The sequence below is a fragment of the Colobus angolensis genome, unplaced genomic scaffold (assembly GCF_000951035.1).
Source record: "Colobus angolensis palliatus isolate OR3802 unplaced genomic scaffold, Cang.pa_1.0 Scaffold29, whole genome shotgun sequence".
Classification (NCBI taxonomy): domain Eukaryota; kingdom Metazoa; phylum Chordata; class Mammalia; order Primates; family Cercopithecidae; genus Colobus; species Colobus angolensis.
The window spans coordinates 1,605,271-1,627,736 of record NW_012116154.1 but is presented as its reverse complement, the minus strand read 5'-3'; the positions used below and the strand labels follow the sequence as shown (position 1 = coordinate 1,627,736).

General features: G+C 39.8%; 1 protein-coding gene across 3 annotated transcripts in view; it reads left to right on the top strand.

Annotated features, from left to right (window-relative positions):
• The window catches only part of LIMCH1 (LIM and calponin homology domains 1), a 351,601-nt gene that overhangs the window by 132,057 nt on the left and 197,078 nt on the right, over window positions 1-22,466 (top strand). For all 3 annotated transcript variants that reach the window (XM_011949047.1, XM_011949052.1, XM_011949045.1), the window contains exon 2: window positions 3,949-4,019. The gene's annotated coding sequence lies outside the window, so the exon portion shown is untranslated. The remainder of the gene's footprint in view (window positions 1-3,948; window positions 4,020-22,466) is intronic.

The following is a 22,466-nucleotide window of genomic DNA, read 5'->3' as shown; positions in this document are numbered from 1 at the left end:
GTTTCACTCTGTCACCTAGGCTGGAGTACAGTGGTGCAATCTCGGCTCACTGCAACCTCCGCCTTCCGGGTTCGTACCATTCTCCTGCCTCAGCTCCCGAGTAGCTGGGACTACAGGCGCCGGCCAACACGCCTGGCTAATTTTTTGTATTTTTAGTAGAGATGGGGTTTCACCGTGTTAGCCAGAATGGTCTCAATCTCCTGGCCTCGTGATCCACCCACCTCGGCCTCCAAAAGTGCTTTTTTTTTCTTAATAGTTACATTATCTTGTATTTATCATAAGACTTTAGATTGCTTTTCTCATCAATCGGTGAGCTTCCTGCACACAGTGGCCACAGTTCATCTGTGGTTCTATCTCTAGATCCTGCTCATCGTCATTGCTCAATACATGGAGAAAGGCCTAGGTAAAGTGAACCAGAGATTCTGAAATATAGCTAAACTTTGTTGGGTTCTCAGTGTTGGCACTGTTTTCACTATAACATAATGCTTTTAACAAAAATGTAAAGACTTATGAAAAATGTTTTAGAACCTTTGTAATCACTTCTTGGTGAACAAAGTTTAGTATTACAGAGAGGATTAGTGATGTTTCCAAAATGTAAATCATTCTGACAGATGACCCATCAGTGGCAGACAAATCATGGACAGATTCTGGGGAAAAAATGCCAACGTGTTTAAAGTCTGTGTTTAAAATATTAACTTTTTAAATGGGATATTTCTTAATTTCTTTATTTTGGGAGAACTAGATATTCATAAACTGTTGAATGACTTTTTAAAATTCATTTTCTTACCGTCCCTCAAATAAGAATGAGAGGATATTAACAAAAAAATTGTTGGTGACATTACATAGTGGGAGTGGTTAACGAGCATGTTTTATGATAGAATTTAAACTTTGGTTTGTAAGGAAAAATTGAGACCATTTAGTTTCTTTAGACTGTTTTTTTTGTAACAAAAAATCTTGTTTGATTTTTCTGATGGCTAAAGTAATATATATTGTAGAAAGTTTTAGGAAAATATTGAAAAATTTAAAAAATAAACCAAAAGTCATATATGATTCCTAATGTGAAGAAATACCATTTTTGGCATATTTTGTGTATGTGTCTTATAATATCTGTCTGGTTTTGGTATCAGGGTAGTAGTAACCTAGTAAAATCAATTGGGAAGTATTCTTTCCTTTCCAATTATCTGGAAGAGTTTGTATAGAATTGCATTATTTCTTTCTTAGATATTTCGTACTATTTATTAGGTAAGCCTTCTGGGCCTGACATTTTCTTTGTGAGAAGATTATCTATCTGTGTCTTTATTGAGTGAATTATGGCTGTTTGTGTCAAGGGATTTATCAGGGTCATCTAAGTTGACGAATTTATTGGTATAAATTTATGACTTTTCTTGTTATCCTTTTAGTATCTATAGTATCTGTAATAATGTCATCGCTGTCATTCTTGATGTCAGTAATTTCTGCCTTCTTTCTTTTTTGACTAAAAACAAAAGGGTTACTAATTTTATTGGCTAAGAGTTTATTAATGTAGCCAAAGGTTTCTAAATTTTATTGATCTCACAAAAACCCCCACCAGCTTTTGGTTTCTTTGATTTTTCTCTGTTGTTTTTCAGTTTTGTATTTGATTGATTTCACTCCTGAGTTTCCCCCCTTTCTTCTACTTAATTTAACCTTAATTTGATGAGATAAAGCACAATTCATTGATTTGAGATGATCTTTTCTGATATGGGCATTTTGTGGCATTCCTTTCTTCTAAATACTGTGTTAGTGTCTTTCCATACATTTTGATATTACCATATTCTTTCACTACAAAATACATTCTAATTTCTTCTTGATTTCTTCTTTGATCAATGGGTTATTAAGAATTATGTTATTTAGTTTAAAAATATTTGGGGGATTTTCCAGTGATATTTCAGTTGTTAGCTTACAATTTAATTCCATTGCAATCAGATAATATATTTTGTATGAATTCTTTTAAGTGTATTGAGATTTGTGTTCTGACTCAGAATCTGGACGGTCTTCATGAATGCTCACTGTGAACTTTAAAAAATGTACATTCTGCAGTTTTAGGGTAGAATATTCTAGAAGTGTCATTTAGGTCTATTTGGTAGATAGTGTTGGTCGAGTCTTCTATAGCGTTATTGATTTTTCTCTCTACTTGTCCTGTCAGTTATTGAAGAGAGATATATAAATCTCTGACTCTGTTTGTGGGTATGTCCATCTCTCTGTATAGTTCTATCTGTTTTGGCTTGTGTATTTTGAAGCTTTTTAATTAGGTGTGTGGATGTTTAGGATTCTTACATCTTCCTGATTAGTGAGCCTCTTTATCATTATCAAATGATTTTATTTCTGTTGTTATTTTTGTTATGAAAGTTTCTTTGTTTGATATACAGTTATATCAGACTTTCCTGGAAAAGAATATGTATTTCCTAAACAATACAGTGTAACAATGATTTACATATAACCACATATATATGGTTAATCCAGCTTTCTTTTGATTAGTGTTATCATGGTATATCTTATTTTATTCTTTTATTTAACTTTTTGTGTCTTTATATTTAAAGTGCATTTCTGTAGGCAGTACATAGTTGTTGGATCCTGCTTTTTTAGCCTTTCTGACAATCTCTGTCTTTTAATTGGGGATGTTTAAACCATTTATATTTATAGTAAGTATTGACATGATCAGGTTTAAGTTTATAATCTATTTTTTTTTTCTATTTGCTCCTTCTGTTCTTTGTTCCCCTTCCCCTTTTTTGTTGCTTTTTAAATTGTTAGTATTTTTTGTGATTAATTTTATCTCCTTTCTTGGTTTGTTAGCTATAACTTTATTTTGCTATTTTAGAGGTTGCTTTAGGGTTTATAGTCAAATCAGGCTTCCATATCCATGAGTTCTACATCTGTGGGTTCAACCAACTGTGGACCAAAAATATTTGAAAAAAAAGCATCTGTTTTTGTTTTCATTATTTCATAAACAATACAGTGTAACAACTATTTACATAGCATTTACATTATGTTATGCAGTGTAATCTGGAGATGATTCAACATATACTGGAAGATGTGCATAGGTTATATGCAAATACTATACCATTTTTTATCAGAGACTTGACCATTCACAGATTTTGGTAGCTGAGATGGGTTTTGAAAGCATTCCCCCATGGATATTGAGGGATGCCTGTGTACGTACTTACCTGGTATATTTTAGGTGCTCAATAAATATTTACTGAATGAACACATGAACAAATGTCTCCCTGAGCCCAGGCCACAGGGCTGCTGAGAGCCAGAGGCGCCAAGAGTGGTTGTCAATCCTGTGCTGTCAGACAATTATTGTTTACCAGCTTTTCATTTTTTCTCTTTTATGCCATATTATTAATGGATATTGACTTTAATCTTCCTGTCTTGATGTTAGTACCTTGAGATTAGGCATCCATATTCTCTACTCCCTCAGTCCGTGGAGGTTTCAGTAAATAGGGACTTTATCCTCAGGTGCGCTTTCCCCAGGCTTTTTGAAAGTGTGCGTGGGGTGGGTCCTCTGGATGAAAGAGACTGTGGCCTTGACTAACTGTGCCCAAACCCCTAGAAGTAAGAAATTCTTATCAAGAAGGGCAGATATTTTTTAAGGTAGTAAATAGAAAAAAAGACTTCAAAGAAATGGTCTAAATTTAACTTTAGTTGATCTAGGCAAAGCTATACATGGGAAGGCCTGAAATTCAGGCCTAACAAATTTTCCCCATTCTTGGAATGCCACCAGTTTTTTCAAGGTTCTTGAAAAAAAAATTTATATATATATATAATTTTATATATATATAATTTTATATGTATATACACACACATACATATATACACATATATAATTATATATATACACACACACATGCACACACACATATATATCTGATTGGGCTTCTTGATTTAAAAAGAAAAACTTATCCTCTCTTTTTCTTTTCTCTTTTGCAGCAAGTAACTGGCAGAAGTTTTGGTGATAAAGATTTTCGGACAGGTTTAGAAAATGGAATCCTCCTCTGCGAGTAAGTATAGCCTATATTCAGTTGATTTTATTCAAAAAACATCATTAATACTATCCAGTTTGGCTGTAAGATTTCTAGTGTTTTGTTTTGAATTTATTCACAGTTTGAATCTGAAGCTCAAAAAATCACTGGGCTAGACAAGAAACACAAGTCAGTGTGGCAGCCTTGGTGTTCCAGTAGGGAGTGGTGGGGACTGTGACAACTGCAAACAAGACAGAGAAAGAGCATCTGGTAGCTGCTGCTCAGCTCCAGTAATCTTTCACTGTGCATCAATTTGAGCCCATGTAATTGTAAGAGTGGACCTAATTGTGGTAAAAGTAAAACTTTTCTCCCCATTTAAATCCCAAACAAAAGCAGCTTGTACCAAAAGTGGACACAGTATACTTACAACATCTTAAAAGCATGCCAGGTAATGTTCCTCACTTTGCCTGTTTCACTGGTGTATTTTGAATATGTTTAATTTGTGCTGTTGGTAAAATTTAAATGTGAACAGTAACTACAGTGTTTAATTTTTGTGTTTTGAAGAATTCGGGGCTCCTGTGAAGTAGCTCTAGATATAAAATAAGCAGAGCCTTCATACTTATAAAGTATAGACGTAAATTTCAAGATTTATGGATAGACGTAAATTTCAAGATTTCAAAATTTGCATTTATTTAACAGGTTCTGTAATTTCAATACTGATTTTTGTTTTATTGAGGTGAAATGTACATACAGTGAAACACATAGCTCCTAACTGTACAATCTAATGGGTATTGAAAGATTTGTGCATGTATATAACCTATACCCTAATCAAGATATGAAACAAAAAGTTTCCTCATGCCCCTTCTCACTCAATCCCAAGTCCCTGGAGACAAGCACTGTTCTGATCTCTATCACAGTAGGATCTGTTTTGCCTTCTCTTATACTTGATTTCAATGGAATGACATAGAATAAACTCTTGTTTTTGACAACTTTCAGAATATTGCTTGGGATCCAATGATAACATGGAAAGAGTGTGGGTTTGGAGCCTGGGGACTAGAGATTGATGTTCTTACTTTACCCCTAAGTCATTTAATCTCCTCAAGTCTCATTTTTTTTCTAAAATCATAATAAAAAATTTATAACTCTATTTCATAGGCTTTTTATGAGCTTCAAAAGGATAGAGTGAGTGAGGCACTTTCAAAGATTGTGCAGCACTGTGCAGATGTTGACTATTTTGTTGAACCTCTCAACACAGCTCCTGTCAGCACTTTTTTCTGCCTCCCGCCTGCTCGTCTTTCTTCAAAGAAAAATGTATATCTTCTATTTGATGTTTCCATATTCTCTTTCCTACGAAGTCTCTCCACCCTACTCGTATATCCCTCACCACCTCTTTTCTCATTATTACATCTAAATCAGAGCTTAACTCTTAGGTAAGCTGTAATTACTTCAGCGCCTCAGTGGATGCAAGCCAGTCAGGCTCTGAACTCTCTCCCTCTGTTCTAGCACTTGCTTTTCCCATGATTCTGGGCTTAGCCCTCTCCAGATATTAACAGACTAGCCAAAATCTGATCTAATTCATGTGGATCATGTTGGTTCAATTGAAGTGGGTCTTTGGTCCAATTTTTGTTTACCCAACATTTGCTCCAGAGATTCTTGTAGGCATCTACTTCTCCGCTATATTCTCATGCCCGGGTAGGTAGGATGAAATTGTCTTAAGTCCTCTGATCACAGGGGATTAGACCCACTGGTGTATTTGAAGGAGCATGAGCTTTGGAGTCTGAGGTCTAGGGATCAAGCCTTTGTTTCCTCAGTGGGGCTCTAGCTAGCAGCCCCGGCAAAGAGTTTGCTAAAGTGGAATGAACCACATAGGAGGCCTGAGGCAAGGAAAGCCAGTAGCATGAACCTCTGCTAGGTCCTTTGAGAGAAAGTGGGGTCAGGAGCCAGAGAAACCAGATGCACACAAATTTCTAGGCATGGAAATTGCAGAGCAATGAGAACCAAAACCATGACCCAGGAGCTGCATGCAATGGTGGCTGGGGACGAGGGAGGAAGAGAGTTTTCTTCCTCACCCTTATGGCTAGGTTTTGTCTAAGTTGAGACTATTAGGCTGCCACAGACTGAGATTAGCAGGTATATTTTCTGGGACTTGTACCCCAAGGCCAGTCTAGCAAAAAGGGAGACTTACTCTGTTGAAAATGTGGGATTGTTTGATGGCAGGGGCCAAAAGCCGGGACACTCAGCATGGAGGATTTTAGGAAGTTGAAGGCTCCCAGACAGTGGAGCCACACAGGTGTCAAACACCTGTCTTTGGAGACTAGATTAGAATGCCAAAGACTGTACCACTCTCTAGAACCGGAGAGAGTTTAGTGGATGACGATGATTAAGAGTTCTAACTCATAGCTACCCCACACCACAGAAACATTTAAAAATATAAGGACTCTACAATTTCAAATTTTGAAAACTAAGCAGTTTAGCTCTTCTTAGAATAGGGCTTTTTATAGTATATAGGCTTTAAAAAGTTATTTTATGCTTTCCAGTTTTGTGTTATTCAAAATAGAAGCCCAGTTGGTATCTTGGAGCAGTGTTATCCCAGTTGGCAAATACATGAGCAGCATTGTTGAATTCTTTCTTTTGTTCAACAAATGCTCAGCTTTTTGTCCAAGCTGGATCCACTCTAAATGTTGGTAGCAACTGTGTAGAGACACCAGCATCTTTGTTCACTAAAAATTTCCTGAGCTGTTGTAGGAATCTAAAGAAACAAACAAAAAAAACCTTCATCATTTTCATTAAACAGAAGGATACCTTCTGGGCCTGGAGTCTGTTTTTTCCCCTGACCAGCCTGTTTTCAAACTTAACTATGGTCTCTAAGGAATATTATTATACCTATTTTACAGAGAAAGTAACTGAGGTAAAAAGTATTTAAGTTTGGCTGGGCGCGGTGGCTCTCGCCTGTAATCCCAACACTTTGGGAGGCAGGGTGGGTGGGTCACCTGAGGTCAGGAGTTCAAGATCAGCCTGGCCAACATGGTGAAACCCCATCTCTACTAAAAATACAAAAAATTAGCCGGGCTGGGTGGCGGATGCCTGTAATCCTAGCTACTCAGGAGACTGAAGCAGGAGAATTGCTTGAACCTGGGAGGCAGAGGTTGCAGTGAGCTGGGATCGTGCTACTGCACTCCAGCCTGGGCAACAAGAGCGAAACTTCGTCTCAAAAAAAAAAAAAAAAAAATTAAGTTCAGGAGGTCTGATCCCTTAACTCTTGCTCTTAATCACTGCCCTGTTCTAGAATTGGGATTTTAATGAGAGAGAAAAGAAAGAGATTGGCGGGTGGAGAGAGGAGAGGGCATTAGTGCCTGCAGAGCTAAGTGTGGGGAGGGTGGCAGTGCAGAGGGTGAACCATGGGGTCTCAGCTGGGCAGAGGACAAACAAGGACTGCATTGGGTTGGTGCTCTTAGAAAAATGTAAGCATCAGGGGCCTGGTGGTCCCACTTGGGCTAAGAAGGCAGCTTCAATAAAAGCAAGGACAAGAGAGCTGAAAGGGTCAGAGGCTGTGGTCAGTGGAGGATGTAGGAGTTTCAGTTTTTGATAGAGCGATCAAGACCAGATGGAGACAAATGAGAATTGTGGACCTGGATTAAAGACTACAGAAACAGGAGAGAGAAAAGATGAGCACCTACATACAGCATGTACGATGGAAATGGAATACCCTCAAAATCACCCTGGGAGAGCTTTTTCTCCCTATGGCTTTGAATATCAACCCCCATGCAGGAATAGTAATACATAAATGTATAACTTACAGTAATAGCAAGTATAATATAGAGTGCCTGTGTCCAGTGGAATGGCAGTAGATGTGTTTTTGCCATACTCATGTCTGTCTTCCTCTGTTGTTTTTGCCAAGGGTGTGTGTAGTTGAAGTTTCAGAGGTTAAATGCTTAAATGGTATGAGCCCTCTTCTGAGTATTTAATAAGAGGCTGGGGTCAAAGTGTGACAGAGTCACAAATATGTGACAAATGTTATGCTGTTAGAAGTATTAATCATATACGGCAGTGTCCTTGATGACTTATGAGTCAAAAAGGAGGGCTGCAGAGAGTCTTTAAAGAAGCTACTCCCAGGTTGGAGTCATTAGCAGATGATATTCTCTGCTTCCCTGTACATACACCAGGCTGTTTGAAATAACTCCAGAAAAGAAACTTTCTGACTTGTGTCCCTGACTCTGATTTTATTATTTAGATAAGAGTCTGTGGAATTATATCTGGATCGGGGTTGGCAAATTATGGCCCTTGGCCTATTTTTTTGTTTGTTTTTTTGTTTTTTACTGGCCTTCTTGCTAAGAATGTTTTTTATATTTTTAAAGGATTGTAAACCAAACTAAATTAAACAAGAGTCTATATGTGGCTCACAAAGCCTAAAATGTTTACTATCTGGTCCTTTACAGAGAAACTTTGCCAGTTCTAAAGGACTGTTGGGTTAATTTTAGATGTAAATTATTTATCCTTGTAAAGTTAAGAAATTGAGTTTAGGCACTGCAAAATGCTATTTGGGTAAATTAAATAACATTTTACAAAAGATTTTCCCAGGAGTCTCTTTACAAGTTTTCTCCCCCACCTTTTTATTTTGGACAATTTCAAATTTATAGAAAAGTTACAAGAATAATATAATAAATATCCATATACCCTGTACCTCAATATACTAATTATTATCATTTTACCATATTTGCTTTATCTCTTCGTGTGTGTGTGTGTGTGTGTGTGTGTGTGTATATATATGCCTCTTTTTCCTTGAGCCATTTGAATGTAAGATGCAAACATTGTGAAACTTGACTCCTAAATGTTGCAGGGTGGATCTTTTAAATATAGGAACATTATCCTCCATAAGCATTCAAGGCATTTAGCAATAATATAGTAATGTCTAAAGCATAGTCCAGAGTTAAATGTTGCTAGTATCCCCAGTAATATCCTTTATACTGATTTTTTACAAATCTAGGATCTGGCTGGGGGCGGTGGCTCATGCCTATAATCCCAGCACTTTGGAAGGCCAAGGCGGGTGGATCATGAGGTCAAGAGATCGAGTCCATCCTGGCCAACATGGTGAAAACCTGTCTTTACTAAAAATGCAAAAATTAGCTGAGCGTGGTGGCACATGCCTGTAGTCCAGCTACTCGGAAGGCTGAGGCAGGAGAATCTCTTGAACCCGGGAGGCGAAGGTTGCAGTGAGCTGAGATTATGCCCACTGCACTCCAACCTGGCGACAGAACGAGACTCCATCTCAAAAAAGAAAAAAAAAATCTAAGATCTAATCAAAGGTCACACATTGCATTTGGTTACCATGCCTCTTTAGCCTCCCTAATCCTAGAAAATCCATCCAGTCTTTTGTGTCTTTCATAACATGAACACGTTTGAAGATTCCAGACCAGCTATTTTGTAGAATATATCTCACATTTGGGTTTTTCTAATTTCTTCCTCATGGTTAAATTCAGGTTAGACAGTTATAGCAAGAACACATGGGTGATGTTCTTGGCATGGGACATAGTAGGGTTTGTACCATTGCTGGTAATGTTATGAGTGATAATCGGTCAAGGTGATGTCCCCAAGGTTTATGCATTGTTAATATGCCTTTTCTCTTTTGTCATCTGTGAAAGATACTCTGAAATTGTGGAAATAATTTAATATCCCCAGGTCTTTCATCCAATGGCTTTAGTATCTATTGATGATACCTTCCTGAATCAATCATTACATTGAGAGTTGCACAATGGTGACTTTCTAATTCTATTCTTTCTGCATTTGTTAGCTGTCATTCTTGTGTCTTTTTGAAGAAAAGAGCTTTTCTCCCTCCTCTTTTTGAATATCACTAATCCATTGGCATCCATACTTTTACATAACCCTTAATTGCTAAAAAATTCTCTATAGATAATGAATGAGGTAAGTGATAATAGCAGACCTGTTTTACAAATATAACCAGAATATAGAACGTCTAAGATTTTAAAGTCAGTCCACTGGAAATAGATTTTAGAGCTTTTGTGTTCATATAGGTAGATGGTTCATATTTCTATTTGTTTTTTCCAATTCTTGCTTTATCTTAGTGTTCACCTTTGGCAAGGTCAGATGTCCTGCCCTGGCCAATGTTCAGGCAGAATCACCAATGTGACTATGTTGGGCACACCTGACCAAGGAAGGAGCTTCCAGTGAAGACTTTGAGAGAGACAGGTACTAGAAGAATGTAAACATCAAAGGCCTGGTACTCCCACTTGGTTTAAGAAGGCAGGTTCAATACAAGTGAGGGCATGAGAGCGCTGAAAGGATAGGAGGCTGGGGTCAATGGAGGATGGAGGGGTTTCAGTTTTCGATAGAGTGGTTGAGACCAGATGGAAACAAATGAGAGAGGTTGACCTGGACTAAAGACTACAGAGACAGGAGAGAGAAAAGACTAGCACCTACTGGCAGCATGAATGATGGAAACTGAGTACCATCAAAATCACCATGGAAGATGTCATATTTCAGCATGGGGGCTCCGGGTGAGGTCACTGGGGAGTTCAGGTAAGAACTCTGCACAAGAAAGACCATTAATGGCCACTGTGATTTTCTTTAACCCCTGAGAAAAGTACAGATCACACATGAGTTAGTTCTACACAGAACCTTCAGTGTTTTTAAGTTAGTCGTTGTAAAGATTATTTCTTTGAAAGCATAGATATATGTGGATGAGAAAGAGTCTGCTAGTGCCTTACCATTTTCTATCTTATCTGAAGCATTCACTGCAAGAACTTTAAGGAAATGAACTCTTAAGTGTTTTCGAATCTCATGTTTTTTGACCAGAGCTGTATGAAAGTCATATTTCTACTTGTGAACATGAAGGGGTATAATTGACTTAGGAGGCTGGAAAGATTCCCTCACTTTTTGGTGTTGCTTGATGTGTGAAATCAAGAATTGATAAGCCTTGTAGAGATAAGTCATCTAGTCACCACATCAAAAGGAGGCAGAGGTATTCCAGCTTTTCTTTTATTTCTTCTGCTCTCATGTTGCTTGTTTAGGGATAATTCTATGAAATATTTCAGTTTTTTTGGTGGGGTCATTCTAGAAAAGGGATATGCTGCTTTATGTTTTGTCTCTAAGGTATAAATGAAAGTAACTGGAAAATATCCTTTTCCTGGTGATGAGACACAATTACTGAATTATAGAAAACAATAGAAAAATTAATTCCCTTGTCCACTGTATTAAATCTTTAGTGGGAATCTGAATTTAGAATTAGGAAAGTGGGTTTAAAATCAATGACATTTTCACTCCCACCTCCCGGTGTAGAATCCTTTTTTTTAAAAAAAAAAAAAAAACTTCAATTTTTATTTTAGGTTCTAGGGTACATGTGCAAGATGTGCAGGTTTGTTACATAGGTAAATGTGTGCCATGGTGGTTTGCTGCATAGAGCAACCCATCACCCAGATATTAAGCCCAGCGTCTATTAGCTATTCTTCCTGATGCTCTCCCTCCCCCAATGCCCTCCCCCTGCACCACTGACAGGCCCCAGTGTGTGTTGTTCCACCTGTGTGTCCATGTGGTCTCATCATTCAGCTCCCCCTTATAAGTGGGAAGATGTGGTGTTTGTTGTTCTGTTCCTGAGTTAGTTTGTTAAGGATTATGACTTCCAGCTCCATCCATGTCCCTGCAAAGGACATAATTTCATTCCTTTTTATGGCTGCATAGTATTCCATGATGTATCTGTACCACATTTTCTTTTCTTTTCTTTTTTTTTGAGACAGAGTCTCGCTCTGTCGCCCAGGCTGGAGTGCAGTGGTGGATCTCAGCTCACTGCAAGCTCCACCTCCCAGGTTTACGCCATTCTCCTGCCTCAGCCTCCCGAGTAGCTGGGACTACAGGCGCCTGCCACCTCGCCCGGCTAGTTTTTTGTATTTTTTAGTAGAGACGGGGTTTCATCGTGTTAGCCAGGATGGTCTCGATCTCCTGACCTCGTGATCCGCCCGTCTTGGCCTCCCAAAGTGCTGGGATTACAGGCTTGAGCCACCGCGCCTGGCCAACCACATTTTCTTTATCCAGTCTATCACTGATGGGCATTTGGATTAATTCCATGTCTTCACTATTGTGAATAGTGCTGTAGTGAACATATACATGCTTGTATCTTTGTAACAGAATGACTTATATTCCTTTGGGTATATACCCAGTAATGGAATTGCTGGGTCAAATGGTATTTCTGCTTCTAGATCTTTGAGGAATCGCCACGCTATCTTCCGTAGTGGTTGAACTAATCTACATTCCCACCAACAGTGTAAAGCATTCCTTTTTCTCTGCAACCTCACCAGCATCTGTTGTTTGACTTTTTACTAAACACTATTCTGACTGGCGTGAGGTGGTATCTCATTTGTGGTTTTGATTTCCATTTCTCTAATGATCCACGATGTTGAGCTTTTTTTCATACTGGTATAGAATTCTTTTTTCACTTTCCTCATTTCCTACTTGCAGAGATGTGTCAAAATGATGTTAGGCCTACATTTAAAGAATGGGTTTTTTTTTGTGTGTGGTGGGGGGGTTCAGTTGAAGTTTGTTAGTGAGAATTTTTGTTGTTGTCAGTGATAGAAATGCAGCTGAAACCAGTTTAAACAAAAATGGGATGTGATTGGTTCATATGAATAAGCAGAGGTAAATGTCACACACACGCGCGCGTGCGCACACACACACACACCCCAGGTACAGATGTAACTATATAACCATGCTTGAATTGTGTTATCTGACTGTTCTGTCTGTCTGTCTATCTATCTATCCATCCATCCATCCATCCATCTCTTGCCTCTGCTTTCTTCTTTATTGGCTTTGTCTTTGGGTAAGTTTTCCCATATGCTGACAAAGCTGGCTACTGTTAGCTTTTAGCTTATATTTTACTAGCTTTGCAATACAAGCAGGAAAAAAGAGATACTTTTTTGGGGTAATTCCAGTAGAAGTCCTGGTGCCTACCTTTATTGACCTGAATTGGGCCTGGTGCTCATCTTGGAATTAACTGAGTGGCCAGGTCTGGATTTGCCCTTGCTTGGAGCCAGAAAGTAGCATGGGCACTCTCTATGGTCTGTCCTACCCTACAACTGCCCTACCTTTCCTGGAGAGTTGGGGAGGGAAAGTTGCTCACATGGAAATTAAGAAGCTATTATTAAAGAAGAAGGAATGACTGTTAGACCAACAAAACCAATATGTGCCCGCCAAAGGACTCTTACATCCAACCAGGACAGATAGCCTTCGGAACTTCTAGTGGAGAAAAGGTGAGCTTAAGAGTGGTGTGCAAGGCTTATTAGGTCTGTTTGAGGCCTGGGTTAGACTTACATAGGGGTGTGTTCGAAGAAGGATGCTTTGGAGGGACTTATGTTTTCAGACCTGTCCTGTCAGGAGTCCATTCCTTTATCCCCCTCCTCTTTAAACTACGGAGTGAGTTACCTTGGTGAGGTAAAACTGAGGCCACCAAAATCTACAGATCCCTCCTTCCTTGGGAGTGTTGCCAGAGAAAAACCTCTCTCCTAAGAAGCAGGCTTTGTCCTCTACTGGTCGTTTCCCTCAGCCCTCAAGTGATAACTGCCCTTCCTCTGAGCTTCCTCCCAGGCTTTTTACCTCCATCTCCAGGGGTTTGGGCTGATGTTTCCAGGAGGTGCCATTTTTCTCCTGATGTGGCTGCCATGTTCCCCGACTCTGCTGCCTCCGAGCACTTGGAGTTGGGAAAGAGACCTCTCTCCCGATGACAGCTCTTTGAGCAAATCTTAGACAGGTGATCCTCTGAGTAGTCTGTACTTTTTCCTTTTAATTTATAGTACCCCTTACTGAATAACTTGGCACCAATTCTCTGAGAGTGGACAGGAGACCTTGGAGCTATCCAGTTGAGTTTCTCCTCACAGTCATTTACTGTCTCCTAGAATAAGGCCTCTCTCCATTTCTAGCTCTGTCCAACCTCAGGGTGTGTCTCTGCATACTTGCGACCTTTTCTTTCCAGGGGTTGGGGTTAATGTTTGCTTCTCTGGCATTAGTCCTGATATCTCTACATCCTGAGTTTCCTAGAGTTTCTTTAACCATTTCTTCCAGGAGGTCTAAGAGAGCCCCAGTCAGTGGGATCCCTGTGGAGCTGTTCAAACATCCTAGGTAGGTTTTGAAGCTGATGAGCTCCTGTGTCTCCACAGGGATGCTATTGATGTCACCAGAACAGTTCATTTTTGCATCTGAGTGGTTCCACTCATTGCAGATAATTTACCTCCTCTGCCCTGCTCACTTCAAACCAGTGGTGCCTCCCACTCATGGGAACAACCCCATACTCACCTTCAGATTCCCAAATGCTTCCTGGCAATGGCAGTATGCAGATACTTCATGGCTATTTGTAGCTTGCCCATAGAGAAATGCAAAGCCAAATTTAAAGTGTGTATATGACTGTGTTTATTTTCTTACCTTGATTCTTACTGATATGCTCTCCCTTATTCTCTGATTTGCTTATCATTTTCCCCACCCTTCCATTTTGGTTACTATCTAAGGACATATATTTAACAAAAGCAAGTTCAAACCCTTTTATGAGAGAGTATAGTTGAACGTGAATGGATTTTGGAATTCCTGCATTGAATCCTATGAAATTGTATCAACAGACCAAAAAATAGTCAGATAATGTGATTTCCTAGGGTTCAACCTAGTAGATGAAGCAGATCCTAGATTTGCCTCCTGTGTGTCCTCAGGCTAGTAACCCACCCTCTCTGAGTCCCCCAGTTTACTTATCTATAAAAATAAATAATAATTGTAAAAATCCATATAGGATTGTTCTGAGGATAAAATGAGTTGAAAATATGTATAAAATTCTTTGTTCAGTGTTTGGAACATAGCAGGCACTTAAATGTTAAGTTTCCCCCGTTCAGCTATATAACAGAGAAATTACTACTTCATGAGGTTTCTGGGAGATTCCAGTGAGAGAGTACAGTCAAGCACTCAGCATAGCATCTGGCACTTGCTTGGCACCCTGTACCACTGGCTGTTCTCATTATTGTTTTTGGAAATAGTCCAAAAGTCAATTATGAATATGACATAGTCATTGCAACTCCGTGTCACTGTGCACCCAATGGCTCACTCCCTCAGGCTGCCAGCAAGCCACGGGACGAAGGCATTTGGATTATACTTTCTAGCTTCTCTCATCTAGCTTGTGATCAAAAACTGGGCAAGAAAATTTGGATCCCTTACAAACTTGATCATGTGTGAATAATGAACTTTGGCTGGCAGAGCTTGGGGACTAGAGTGATTGTTTTGAAAACAATAACCCTGACCTCTGTGGTGATGTCATTTCCTCCCATCCATCCAGTCTGTTGTGGTTTCCTTCTCTGGGAAGCTGTTTCAGAACCTTCTAGGCAGTGTTAATAGGTTCTTGTCTGACTGCTAAGTACCTATACACAACTCCACTTTAGTGCTATCATAGAGCTCTACCTCTTTGTCCCATCTTTGTACCAGATTGAGAGCTTTCTTGAAGACTCTTATCTTTGTATTTCACTCATTGGACACTGGTATAGCAAATAATCCATCTATAGAAACACTTGGTGAATAGATTGAGACCCAGATATAAAATTTCTACCTAGGCCACCTGATTGTCAATGACTGCCTTTAACTTTCTCCCAGTCTTAGTCAATATTTTTCTCTCTCTCTGTTTCTGACACACACACACACACACACACACACACACACACACACACACACACTTTGTATAAACAACAAACCCATCCCTAAAGACTGGGAGACCAAAGGATGGATGTATTTGCTTTCTTCAAGTATAAGATTCTCTATTACAAATTCCATCTTCCTAGGAGTCATAGAACTGAACTTAAAAGTTTTGTTTTGAAAACATATTGTCATGAAATGAAAGTGTGAGTATGTTCATCTACAAATAAGTGACCAATAAAGAATGTCTTAGTGGATTTTTGTCTCAGTTCCTATGTTGCAGAAATGATTTTCCAAAGATAAGAAATCTGTTGGCAAACACTTGTTCTGTCATCACTGATAAATGAGCTGCTTGTCAGAAGGAGGTCTGGCCTTGGATTCTTGTCATGGTTTCAGCATGAGATGTGGTGTGTCATGGATGTGTCCTAGTCTTGTAGGACAGGTTGAGGGTTGATGGTGTAACTTTGAGTGGGGACATTTTATCACACGGAGGAATTGTTGGCTATCAACTATGTGCTGCATAGCACCAAATTAGGCACCAAGAGCCATAAAAACAGAATATGAGACATGATCTTCAAAAGTTTTATGATGTGCTTGGGGACTGGACCCACACACACAGAGCAGTTAAGTTACAGTGTAAACCAGTGTATGAGTAAATGTAAAACCGACAAAGATTTAATCTCCAAGATTTAATAAGAGGTTAAACAAGGATACTGTTACATCTTGGAAGACAGTTAATTGGGGAGATATAATATTAATTGACTATTACTTAAGAAAAGAATAGGTTGAGGGAAAGGGAAAATCATCTTTATAGAAAAAAACAAGCAGTTTTTTCTTTCTTTATACTTTCGTAACACTCTGGTCACAAAAATGTGTGGTTTTTGTCCCTCAAAATGACCAATTCTCCAATACCATCTGGTTATCTTAAAGTTTAACTTAATCTCGACACTAACTGGAGATATACAGACCACACAGGTTAAGGGCTCAGTCCCACAAGACGGCCTCTGCCATTTAGATGCCAGCTGCAAGTAACAGGTCCTCAGGTGACCCACAACTTCTGTCTACTTGGCTACAAATTGGAGGCTCTCATGGCCTCCTTGGGTTTGAACATTTATCAGAATGGCTCACAGAACTCAGGAGAACATCCATGTATTTACGGATTTATTCTAAAGGATTTGATAAAGGCTACAAACATGAACAGCCAAATGGAAGATGCAGAGGGGAAGGCATGGGGCCAAGGGAATGGGGTTTTCATTCCTTTCTGGTTGGTCCATCCTCCCAGCACCTCCACATGCCCAGCAACCCAGAATATCTTCAGACTCTGTTTCAGGGACTTTTATGGAGGCTTTGTCACTTAGGCATGATTGGTTATCAATTCCATTTCCAGCCTGTCTCCCCTTCCTGGAGGATGGGAATGGGGCTAGAAGTTCTAAGTTTCTAATCGTAGCTCGGTCTTTCTGGTAACCAGCCTCCATCTAGGAGCCTACCAAGAGTCACCTCATTAGAGCAAAAGACGCTCCTATCACCCAGGAAATTCCAAGGGATTAGGAGTTCTGCGTCAGCAACTGGGATCAGAGACTAAATATTAGAGTGAAAAAATGCACCTAGCATTCCTATTGCTCAGGAAATTACAAGGAGTTTAGGGACTCTGTGCCAGGAGCTGGGGATGAAGACCAAAATATGGATTTCTTAATATAATTCACAGTATCACAGCATCCTACGCAGGGACAAAAGCAGGAGGGAAGGTTTGGAGTCAGGAACGAGTAGGCTGTGTTTGGCACATACAGAGGATAGGTGCCTGAAAGGGCACAGACATCTCTTCCTTTATCCAACTGACTTTTATAAGAACCCACTTATGAGTGTGGTAAGTTACTGTAAAGATGAATGCATTATGCAATCAAATCATGTAATGGTGGTGGTGGTGGGAGGGGGGGCAGCTGATCTGAAATCTAAATCCTGACTCTGTGTGGGATATAAACCTCAGATTCCCTTCAAGAAGCACATGTAGGTGGAGACCTGAATGAAGAGGAGAATTCTTCTCTTCTAGCAGGAAAGAGGAAAGGGAAATGAAAGTTGAGAAGAAACATACTCTAGGGCTGAAAGAATAACATGATTGAAATCCCTATGACTGGAACAAGCTCTGTGTCTTGGAGGAATTGCAGGTAGACTTGTTTGGCCAAAAGGTAGAAAACCAATGGGGCAATGGTATGAGATCAGTGTGGATGGAAATAAGTAGTGGGGGCAAGATTGTGCAGGGCCTTGCAAGCCATGTAAGGATTTGGTGGTTTGATTCCCAAGAGCAATGGAAACGAAGAGGATTTTGAAGAAATCAGTAGCACCTGGTAGAGTGTAGTGATGAATGAAAGAAAAGACAAAAGATGATTTTGGTGTTTCAGTTGAGTGGGGTCCTGATACAAGCTAGAAAGTTTCCTCTGTTTGTTGGAGAGGTCATGATTTCAGTTTGGGCAGGTTGAGTTTGGGATATGGACAAGCCACCCAGGACCAGAGTCCTGTAGGCTGTTGGGATTGAGGGCCTGGCTCTTATAGGTGAGACGATGCATTCAACTTGCTCAAATTGGATTTGTGAGCCATTGTCAGACATCAGGGTTAAGCTGTGAGATATGGAAGCCTCTCTGAGGGAAAGGCCACATTAGGAAAGAGCCGCAGAATGAGGTCTCAGTTTGAGGAAGTCTCTGCCCTGGATCATGGGTGGGAGAAAGAGAAGCTCACAAAAGAGCTATCAGAGAGATGAGAGGAAACCCAGGAAACTGTGAGGACACAGAAACCAAGAGGGCTAAGAAGACTTTTAAGAAGGTGGAGGTGATCTGTATCGTACGGGCCCCAGTAGATATCAGTTTGAGCAAGACCTCAGAAAAGGCCTGCCTTGCTTGCAGAAGGAAGGACTGGAGACTTTTATCAATTAATATGTAGCTCTGGGAACTGCCAGTCAACTGATCATGATTCCACCTAACTGTTTTAGGTCTAGCTCATGTTTTTGTATCATTCCAACAGGCTGTTGTTAGAGACCTTGTGTAATATAAACTACACATGCAATCTCTTTCTGAAAGATTGGTAAAGAGATGAGATGAGTATGACTCAATGACTACTGATTAGTAGAGCAACCATACAACCTGTCATTCAAACTGAGACACTGTTCAGAGTGAAAGGGGGTATTAACCAGATGAGATGCTGGAACAAGTGGAATCTGGGACTGACCTCAGCTAACTGGGATATATGGTCACCCCAGTTATTGATGACTTTAGACTGGTCCCTACTTGTCACCATTGCTTTGTTCAGTATTCACAAACTGATCCCTTATTTAGTCCTCACAGCAACCCCAGTGAACCTAGATCTCCCAACCTGCTTCTGTAGATGATTAGATGGAGACCCAAGGTGGCAGGGCACAATGTGTCTTTGCCCTCTTTGTCTAGAGTTCTCTCTCTAACCCAGATGCTTGCTCCAATCTCAGCAAACTCGGGTCCTTATTCCATTACTGATTTTGGCCTTAGCAGACTGGGAAGAATTTGATAGGCTTTCTATGTAGGGTTCTCCCTTGTCCTTCTGCCAAATCACAGTTGGCGATGCTGACTTGGCCTGTCTCCAGGTTTTTGGCACCAAGACTTATTAAGCCTTTAAGTTCAAGTGAGGACATTTCAACCCACTCCTTTTTTGAAAAAGATCTCCAGTGAAAAAGCTGCTTTTTGTTGGAAGATTGGCCTGGCTTAGGTGGGGGCTTAGGCAAGAATTGAGTATCCCCAACAGGCTTCTGTTAGAAAGATGAAAACAGATGGAGAACATGGAAGGTGAATATGCAGGACTCATGATGAGCAGAATGAGCCCCCAGTGTTGCCTCTTTTTTTGAATCCTCCCCAAATAAATAGCCCTTGGTTCTTACTCAAAAGAGGGACTCAGCTCAGTAGGGGTACTGTCTCCATTCAAACTGTTCATTGGACATCAATTACAAAGTCTACTCTGGGAGCTGTTGTGTGCACTTGAGCATCTTGCCTTTGGAATATTCTCAAGCTTATCCATCTTTGTAAATATTCTGTTCGTTAAAAATTATATGATCCTTGTCACTTCCTTTCTCCTAATACACACTCTTACATGACCCAGACCCAGTAGGGCATTTACAGAGTTTGTTTTGAAGCTTCCTAGAAATGTGTTTGAAACTTATTTTAGCAGAATTGTCACTTGGAACCACTTCCCTCAACATGTGGCGATTCCCTCATCCTATTAATCTGCTCCTTAATACATCTTAAAATTCTCCTGACTTGAATCTCAGGCTAATCTTTCTCCTCCTGAACGAATTTTTGGCAGATATTTTAGAATGATCAATTGATTTAAGAAAATACAGCAACTGGTTTAAATGTGGGCTACTCATGTGGTAGATGAGAAACTGGCCTAGCCCATTGCCTGCCTGTGGGGTTACATGCTGGATTAGGCTTTGCTTAGGTTTAAGAGGATTTAGTAGCTCTAATTGTATTTCCTTAATAATCCATTTTTTGATTGTCTCTAATGGGCTGTCAGGCTTGGTGGGCTGACTTCCCATGATGAAGTGTGCAGAATCCCTGCCTCACCTGTTTTGAATGTTAATGTTCCCTTTTGTTACTCAAAGGAGTGGACTTTTTCTTAAATAGCCTACTAAGGACCCAGTTTATAAATGATTTTTTTTTTTTTTTTTTTTGAGATGGAGTTTCATTCTTGTCACCTAGGCTGGAGTGCAGTGGCACGATCTCGGCTTGCTGCAACCTCTGCTTCCTGGGTTCAAGTGATTCTGCTGCGTCAGCCTTCTGAGTAGCTGGGATTACAGGCATCTACCACCATGCCTGGCTAATTTTTGGATTTTTAGTAGAAACGGGATTTCACCGTGTTGGGCAGGCTGGTCTCGAACTCCTCCCCACAGGTGATCTGCCCACCTTGACCTCCCAAAGTGCTGGGATTACAGGTGTGAGCCACCGTGCTCCACCAAGTGATTTCTTTAAAAAGTTAACTGTGAAGAAATAGACTTCCTTCTTGGTATCAAGAGGTAGAAAGAGTGAATAAAAAGAAAAAGTGAGGACTGTGTGTCTGAGTGATTAGCTCTAGTGCTTGGCCTTCCTTAAGCCACTGCAGACTCTGCTGGGAGGCTAACATTCCCAAACCTGGCTTCATCATGACTGGTGACCTCTTCCCAGAAGTTGGGACATGATTCAAGTTCATTTGCCTGGAACACTGTGTTCCTCTGTCTGGGTGCAATGATTCTATTCAACTCGTCAGCCCTGTCCATTTGCACTGGCCACAGAGGTTGATCTATTGTTCCTACGATTCTCTCTGTGCTTCCCTACTTTGTATCTTTCTTGCATTTGCTTCTAGCCACCTGGGGTGCTGTATTCCCTTTCCATTTCCATCTCCTTAAATCCCAAACACACACAGTGGGCACCTTTCCCTCCACCACAACATCCCCAGTGCTGCAACCTGAATTCAGTCTTCTGAGCGCCCATGGCTGCGACAGCCATTGGCTGTGACAGCCATACATCCCAAAGTGGAGATGACAACCCTGATTTCAAGTGCGATATCTCCCTCATTTCTCGTTTGAAGGAGAAATTTTGGCTGTGCCTAGAGCAAGTCATTTGTCTCACACATGGCACTGCTCATGAAGTTGGATATTTTAACTTTCTATTAGATGATAAATCCCTTGAAGTAGTGACAGTGACTCACCCGTCTTTGTATGCCTAATGGTGCTTGCACATGGCAGGCATGTAGTAAGCTTTTGAAGGGAGGATGGGAAAAAGAAAAAATTCATACTTTTGAAATTATTGATATGTTTATAACTAACCAGTAAATGTATAGTAAAACACTACAATTTTAACTTGATATGGATCATAGACATAAATGTAAGAGCTAAAACTACAAAACTCTTAGAATAAAACATGGCAGTAAATCTTTGTGACCTTGGATTAGGCAATCATTTTTTACATATAACATCAAAAATACAAGTGACAAGAAAACATACATCAATTGGACGATATCAAAATTAAAAACTTTTGTGCTGCAAATGATACCATCTCTCAACCCACAGAATGGGAAAAATATTTGCAAATCATATATCTGATAAGAGGCTTATATCCAAAATATATAAAGAGCTCTTATAACTCAATAATAAAAAGATAACCCAATTTAAAAATGGATAAAATATCTGAATAGACATTTTTCCAGAGAAGCTACAAAAATGACTAGTAAGTAAATAAAAAAGATGTTCAACATTGTTAGTCTTGAGAGAAATGCAAATCAAATCCACAGTGAAATACCACTTCACACCTACTAGGATGGCTATAATAAAAAAGGAAGACAGTAAGAAGTGTGGCATGATGTGGAGAAATGAGAACTTTCATGCATTACTTGCAGGGTTGTAAAATGATGTAGCCATTTTGGAAAACAGTTTGGCAGTTCCTCAAAAGGTTCAACATTAAGTTACCATATGACCCAGCTGTTATATTCCTAAGTACATACCGAAGAGAAGTGAAAACATACATCCACACAAAATCTTGTAGTCAAATGTTCGTAGCAGCATTATTCATAATAACCAAAAGGTAGAAACACCCAAATGTCCACAGAGTGATGAATGGATAGATCAAATGTGGTATATCCTTGCAATGCAATGTTATTTGACCCTAAAAAGGAATGAAGCATCGATGCATGCTACAACATGGATGAACCTTGGATGAACCTTAAAAACTTAATGTTAAGTGAAAGAAACCAGTCATAAAAGACTGCACATTATACAATTTCATTTATATACATGTCCAAAATAGGCAAATCTATAGAGACAGAAGGCAGATTAGTGGT